Source organism: Cyprinodon tularosa, unplaced genomic scaffold (genome assembly GCF_016077235.1).
Source record: "Cyprinodon tularosa strain WSP-4 unplaced genomic scaffold, ASM1607723v1 ctg77, whole genome shotgun sequence".
Taxonomy (NCBI): Eukaryota; Metazoa; Chordata; class Actinopteri; order Cyprinodontiformes; family Cyprinodontidae; genus Cyprinodon; species Cyprinodon tularosa.
In genome coordinates this window covers 1,180,005-1,187,040 of record NW_024039529.1, presented here as the reverse complement: position 1 = coordinate 1,187,040, position 7,036 = coordinate 1,180,005, and the positions used below count along the sequence as shown (strand labels likewise).

The 7,036-nt window shown below is 37.5% G+C and overlaps 1 long non-coding RNA gene across 1 annotated transcript in view; it reads left to right on the top strand.

Annotated features, from left to right (window-relative positions):
- The first annotated feature begins 1,640 nt into the window (after positions 1 to 1,640).
- Positions 1,641 to 7,036, top strand: part of LOC119773576 — a 13,813-nt gene continuing 8,417 nt past the window's right edge. The window contains exons 1-2 of the long non-coding RNA XR_005279433.1: positions 1,641 to 1,786; positions 1,883 to 1,981. This is a non-coding gene — a long non-coding RNA (uncharacterized LOC119773576). The remainder of the gene's footprint in view (positions 1,787 to 1,882; positions 1,982 to 7,036) is intronic.

Below are 7,036 nucleotides of genomic sequence, written 5' to 3'. Positions count from 1 at the left end.
GATTCGTGACGGACAGCTGCTACAAATCACAGTCAATCTATCGTCCACGACTCCCGGTGGTTCTTCATCCTCAAAGAGTCTTCAGCTTCTGCTCTGTCGTTTTATGTGTTTGTTGACTTAATTGTATCTGATCTGAACACTCGTCTAACTGCTCATGGCTTTGCAGTAACATGCAGCCTTGTTATTAAAAAGAGCGGCGATATCTAGTCGCTGTTATAGACTTTAACACGCAGCAGAGGAATGCTCGTGGTCTGATTGGGCAGGGTAGCCAGTCATCCACCAATAGGGATGCAAAAAAAGGAGCATCTAAAAGCAGGAGGCCAAAGCACCTGACTGTTTCTTGACTACCTCTGCTCTCATGGACATTAGAGCGGATTAAACCAATCAAGCTTAACCTGAAAACGCAGAACTCTTCATTGTGATCTGGTATGTAGGACCATACTGGTCAGAGCGCATCCAGTTAAAACAAACATAAAGTTTTCATTATTTGCAAAGGGTTAATTTTGGCTCCAAATCCCCAGCTGCTGATGTAGGGGCCCCACCCTCGCTTCCTTTTCATTGGGCCGCCCAGTCTTTCAGTCGAGGACGCGTCTCCCCAGCCCGTCACGATTCTCCCCATCTGTCTCGAGCGCACCGGAGCCAGACGCCACTGACGCAGCACGCGCCTTACTCACTTTTAGTAGTCACGACTCGACTCATCGTGCACAAAAGGGAGGAGAGATGAAAAAATCCGCAAACGGATAGCAAATTGTAAATGTAACCTTTTTGTTTGTTTGTTTGTTTTGTGAGGCTCTGAACCGCTCTCCCTTCCGTATCTGCATAAAAAAGAAAATCACTCATGTATGTGTTCACATCGCAGTATGAAAAAAGTATGAGCAGATCAAGACACATCAAAAAGCATACATCCTGGTGCATCAAACGCAACACAGATGGATACAAATTGTATTTGCGCTGAGTGTAAACCGGCAAGCGCAACCTGAAACACTTCAGCACCACCACATAAAGGACAGCTCCCTCCTTACTCTTTGGCAGAAAACCGGGCAACATTTCCCAGAATATGCATCACAGAGTCAAAGCAGCAAGCCTGGTATCGCGTGCTTTATCTTGTATAAAAAAGTGGAAGACTTATCTACGAATATAAATAATCATCAATGGTGGTGATTCCCGCGTAGCTGCATTCACACACCGGTTGATGTCCTTTCCAGCAAGCTGCAAAAACAGCAGCTTAAAAAAAACACTCATTAGAGGCGTTTGGTTTCAAGTGGGAATCCCATCATAATCAAACAGATAAAAATAAAAATAAATTTTGGTTAAAAGAAAATAATAAAGCATATTACAGATGCAGGACACTGGGATTAAAAGGAAACAGGTGCATCCAGAGAAAGGTTGAAACAACTCACCGTTGTAGCGGCAGAGCCACAGATATAAACATGGAAAATTATATTTAAAAACGGACAAAATACCCTCTTTGTCCATTAAATCTGCTCCGACTTTTCTCTTCTCTCACTGTACTCTTGAATGGTATGCCTTTTATAGGAGTGATGCCCCCTATCTATTTCTGGATCACGATCCAACCCCGTTTCTATTTTTAGCTCGCGCGTGATGAAAAAAGAAAAGCTCGCAGAGGTTCCTTGGAGGAATTTCGAGCGTGCGGCGTTTGAGCGCGATCCTCTTTCCACGGTGGGCTGCACGCACGCGCAAGCCCGCCCGCATTTTCTTTGATAGAAAATGATCATGACTGCCAGCGGGAAAACGCCCGTTCCGGGTTGGTCAACGGGCCATAATGGTGTGCAAAACTGGACGCTTTTCATTTCTGTCTTTTTTTCATTATTATCAATTCACGAATTGTCGCTGAATGCGCGTTTGCGCTCTTATTTCACAGCGCCAGTTTGCGTTTAGGCGCAAAGAGACGCACCCATTCTGTGGAAAGAAAAACAAAAGATTTGGCAAATGACCATACGATGGTAGAGCCTGATGGTGGGTAAGTGGGTACCCCTTTTTTAACGCCTAAACAAATGGATAACAAAAATAGACTTCCTTCTGCTGCGGGCTGCGTCAGTCACAAAGGCATTGACGTCAGGTAGAGAATTTCCCACTTTGAAGGTGGAAGCAAAGCCTGCTTTTGCCTTTAATGTGAATAAACACCGCCGAGGGTCTTATAAGTAAAAATGTTAAAGAGTAGAGGAGGAGTCCAAAAGACTAGCTCTTTAATAGTCGGTGTTTATATCACAGGGAGGAAACTATAGTAGCATCGGGCGGACAATGGGGAGCAATTAACCCAAAAGGGTTGCACATGTGCAGAAAATGGACTGCAGGTTGGGTTTAGTTCTTCAAAAGTGGCTCTCAGAGTGATAATGCGGAGCTACAGAAAAAGGTGGAGGGCTGCCGCGGTCTCAGTCCTGCAGACTCCCCCCTGCATAGGGCAGAATGCTGAAACGCGTAGTAACGGAGCGGCGCTTGGCCGACCGATGATGCTATTTTTAACTCCCATCCTCAACACGCCTGGCGCTGCGGGTTTCTCTGCTCAAGGTGCTACTGTACAAGATGCGTCTTAATAACCCGCGGCAGCATTCATCGGACAAACTGCAGTCCGACTACAATAATCACATAGATAACAAAAACAAAAAAAACCCTCATTTGTTCTTCTATTAAAACCGATGTCTCTTTAAGAATAGAGACACCGTCTCATTCATTAAAGCTGCAACCTGCAGGATTTTCATGGCATTGCATTTGCAGGAGACTTTTGTTTCCTTTACGGTTTTTTATTCATACATTATTTGATTACACAGCACCCACGATGTGCAATCTTGTGTAGATGTACTTTAACATGCAGATGTAATGTGACAAAAATACACAGGCTCATCATTCATACATGATGCTGTCAGGAACAACATAGGCAGTAGAATGAGATCTGATGGGAGGAGTTTGATTATTCCTGTAGGATATAGTCATGGAAGAAAATTTTTGACCACCATCTGTCTTAACTTTCTCATTTAATATAACATCAGTACAATTAAATGTACAGTTGTTTTGCACAAATAGGTCTAAACGAACAAAGCTACAGTACAAGTTTTTAAAACTCATATTTTCTTAGAATTTGAACACAGTCACTGTTCTTTCATCACACTTATTTTATTTTACTGCTAGGAATAGTGCTTTCAGGCATTCACTGTTCTTTTTTCCATTCTGTTTGTTTTAGTCACATGATACACAGTTAGTGCTTGATTGCATAACCATTGTTTTTGATGACAAAGGTGGTCAAATAAGTTTTGCCATAAATATGAGTGTGTGCGCTCTTATCTTAGCATCAGAGTGGACCATTTCTTTTCCAATTTAACCAACAAATGAACAAACCAAAGTGAGGATATTTTGATGGTTCTCACTTAGTTTTTGCTTACAGTTAGATTTTAGACTAAGGTGTGATTTGAGTTTGAGTTAAGGTTAGAGTTAAGTATGCACTGCTAATGGTTAAGTTTAGTATTAAATATAGATTTGGTTAAGGCACATACAGGGTTAGAAATCAATGCAAGTCAATGGGAGTCAACACATGGTCCTCAATACATACAGCTAGGTGAGAATGTGGAATGAGTGTGTAATGACATAAAAGAGATAATTTTAAACATCACTTTTCCATAAGATATCAGTTTATCACCCCTTTAAATGTATTACCCTGCTCTACGAAAAAGTTTATATTTTGCCTGTGTGAGTCAATGCATGTGCACTGCATTAGAATTAGTTACCAGTCTTTTTATAACCTAATCATATTCACTTGTTGACTATAACATCCCCGTTTTAAAATGTTTGATTTGCTATTCAATGCAGTATCCTACCTTTTCTTAGGTTTTTCTAATTTCTTCTGAACAGTAATACAGTAGAATCAAAAACTTTCTGGTAGTGATGCCTTTAACTAAACTTGTTTAGTTAAAGGCTAAAAGTTGTTTCTTCTGCAGGAATACCAACACTTTAGATAGTTGTGCTCTGTACAGTAACATGAACATTTGCAGACAAGCTGCTGTAATGTTTAATATGAAATTGCTGAACGTACTTTCAGTAAGTAATGTATCTATGTTTGAACAGTGCTACGTTTATACAGTGACACTGTTAATCATTCAACGACTCAAAATCCAAAGCACAACTGCATATGCATTAAAATGATCTTTCTCTCTTATGATGTGACAGAAGTTGTTTTCTGACCATTATAATTCATTCAGAATGTATTGTGAAAAAGAGCAAGTGATAAAGAAAGAAAATTTTACAATTTGTTTACGTTTTCAAATCTGATTGGTGTGGCATGCAAATGATTTCTGAGCCATTTAGATTGCTCTTATTGAATAAATCCAACTGTAACCAACTGCCCCAAGAAACATACTAATATGTACAAAGAGATCAACTGTGAATACTGAATCTTTTCATCATTATAGCTGGTATATGAAGGCATCAAGTGATCTTGAATAGACAAACTGAAACATGGCTGTCAATTCTAATCATTGGCAATGCAGGGGTGATATTAGAGAGAATAAGCAGTACCTTCAACTTCATTCAGTACTGGTCAAGGCCAGATGAGTTCTGTTAAGGATGAATACTTAAAAAAAGAACTTAAAATAGTATGCTTTTTTATATTCTGTAACAATTACTGTATTTCTTTATTTTTAATGGCTACAAAAAAAATCACAAAAACCAAAACGGTTATTTTGTGTTCTTTTCTCCACTTCTCTGTTAAAGCATCGTAGAGTGTGAAAGGGTCATTGAGGATCTGTCCATGGTGCTGATTTCAAAGAAATCTTTCTGGTTGTGCTATCTTGCCCCTTTTCTTGTTTAATTTTTTTAGGAGAATGTACAGAATGATGCAGGAAGCTTGTAGAAACCATTTCAATCAGAATAAACATAAGATTAACAAAAAATTAGGGCTGGGTAGTTAATCCCAACCCTGGGCATTATTTGTTGTGAAACAACAAAACTTAAATTTTGTTGTCCTTTAAACTAAGGTCACCTCCCAAAATGGATGATTGAAATAAAAGCTATGTTTTGAAAGTAATGTGGGTGATTTGACAGTTTTATTATGAAACTTAAGGTAAAAAAAACAAAAATGATGAATCGGATTTGGTGAAAAAAAATAACAACCAGAGAATAGATTTTTAAGCTATATCGCCAAGCCCTATCAATATATTATATATTAACTGAGAGGAGATTCAGAAACACATGGTACCTGTGAAAAGGATAAGGCTGGGAACTGATTATAGATATATATACCATAGTCCTGCATTGCTGATAAAAGGGCAATATTCAAATGCTGTGAACATTTTTGAACTAAGCAGCATGAATATATTGTTTACAAACACACAATATAGTAAAGGAATAGTAGCATCAGGTAAACCATTATGAAAACAGATATTATTTTATTTTTCATAAATCAGCTTATTCATTGTTGGGTCACCAGGAATCTGTTGTCTATCTTTAATGGTCAATATGTGTGACGTGTGATCTCTAGAGGTACAGTAGATGGACCCTTACAACATTGTAAACATTTCTCAGCAGAGCAGTGTTAGAAAACAGTTTCAAATGTTATATTTCACCATTTTGTGGTAGTAAGTAAAAATCCTTTGGTTTGGTTTTGCAAAAATTAAGCCATCTCTAAACTCTTCAGGAAAATAATTTGCCATTGCTGTATCATTTAAGTGGGGCACTTCTGTAATTTTTCAAATCAATTGTCAATCTCAAAGTATCCTTTTGTAAAAAAAAAATAAAAATAAAAACCTGCTAGTGAGAAAGGTCAAGTACTTCAATCCAGTAAAACAAAGATTCCTACTCCAGTGATCCAAGTTTACCAAAAGAGCAAAGAGAAAAAACTCTGACCTCTAACACCCATATCCTAAACAATCCAGTAAAATAACCAAGATCTCACATTTAAAACTACTGAAGACATCTAGTTTAACCTGAGAAAACCCATACATTCTAAAGAGGAAAAAGACAAACCTTGAAATGATAATCTGACATAGAGGTCTTACTTACCATCATTTGGACGTGAGGCAGATAATGATTTTAAAAAGATAAAAATTACCCTTATCAGAGCATATTTTCTGAACAGGGGTGACAAATAACAAGGCGTAAAGAGGATCAAAGTTTATTTATTGTAAAAAATATCTATCAAAGACCATGCTATTGGATTGGTAGACTAATTCACCTCCTTTTGCACGTTGTCAGCAATGCCAAACGGTAAGAAGGGGATTGTATCTACTATTGTTGCTCAACCAATAAACCATAATGTACTACTAAATTTCAGATATATCACCAAGATTCAAGAATACTTTCTGAATTTTCTGGTTGCCAATCAAATAAAACTGAAATTTAAACAAAGATTCTGCCCATGTTTGAAATCTTAATGCACTTTATCTCAGTGCATTTAAAAATAGTCTGTCCTGTCAACGCAGGAAATTCACTATTATTACATAACGTCTTGCATCACTTTCATTCACTGATTCTATATTAGGTGATGCTGAGCTAAATATGAATACTTGCATACACCAAACAAATTCCAAAAAAAACCTTGAGCATCGTTCATTTAGTATAATGGAAAATTATCACTAAATGTAAAAAAAAAGAGATAGATAATAGAAAATGTGTGAAGCTGCTTTATTCAGGACTGAATATGCATGTTTTCAACCGAAGAAGTGCTCCTAAATCCTAAATCAAGGTTTTGTCTTTTAATTGCTATTAATGAAGTAACATGAAGATAAAAATAATCAGCACAAAAATAAATACATAAAAAAAAAATTGTTTAAGTGTAAATTGTAGCTAATCATGTGGAAGAAAGTAGAGATGTTTTCTGGTATTCATACAACTGCAAAAGCTGTGCAAACTGTAAAATCTGAATCTGCAATCTATAGGTGGGATATTTGATTTGAAAAAAGTACGATAACCGGGATGTAATGTATGTAGATACATTTTTATGAGTATATATAAGACATACAAGTCCTCTTTGCCACTGCGATAATAAAATTGGCCAACTCAGCTTCAAAAAACTTAACAAAGGACTCCC